General features: G+C 56.5%; 1 protein-coding gene across 1 annotated transcript in view; it reads right to left on the bottom strand.

Moving 5' to 3' along the window:
- Positions 1-478, bottom strand: part of VSIG10L (V-set and immunoglobulin domain containing 10 like) — a 14,787-nt gene that overhangs the window by 9,199 nt on the left and 5,110 nt on the right. The gene's annotated exons all lie outside the window — the stretch shown is intronic.

Here is a 478-nt window from a genome sequence, read left to right as displayed (position 1 = left end):
AGGCACTGACCCCGCCCATTCTCGTGTAAACCCCTCTCGCTTTCCGGCAACCCCAGGGCTAAGTGGACAACCCCACTGCCTGTCGCCGATTTCCTAAGGAAGCTTCATCTTGCCACTCTGATTCTTTTCCTTCCGCTCGTAGCCCCGCCGCCTTTTCTAGCTCCACCCCTTCCACCAGGGTCTCGGCCCCCTCTTTGATTACTCTGAGTAGCCTCTTCTTATTGACCCCTTCCCTTTTGTTGACACCCCTGCCCTTCCTACTGGGCCTGCCCCCTTTCTAAGATGACCCTGTCCCTTTCTAGAATGAATCCGCCCCTTCCTCTGTGACTCCGTCCCCTTTCCCAGGTAACTTCTTTTCCTGATCCCAGTTACTGGCCCAAGCAACTTAGGCCCTTTCCTATCTCCTGCTGCTGCTGCTGCTGCTAAGTCGCTTCAGTCGTGTCCGACTCTGTGCGACCCCATAGACGGCAGCCCACCA

The sequence above is a fragment of the Bison bison genome, unplaced genomic scaffold (genome assembly GCF_000754665.1).
Source record: "Bison bison bison isolate TAMUID 2011002044 unplaced genomic scaffold, Bison_UMD1.0 scf7180017849657, whole genome shotgun sequence".
NCBI lineage: Eukaryota > Metazoa > Chordata > Mammalia > Artiodactyla > Bovidae > Bison > Bison bison.
Note: the sequence above shows the minus strand (reverse complement) of the source record. Positions and strands in the feature narration are given on the sequence as shown.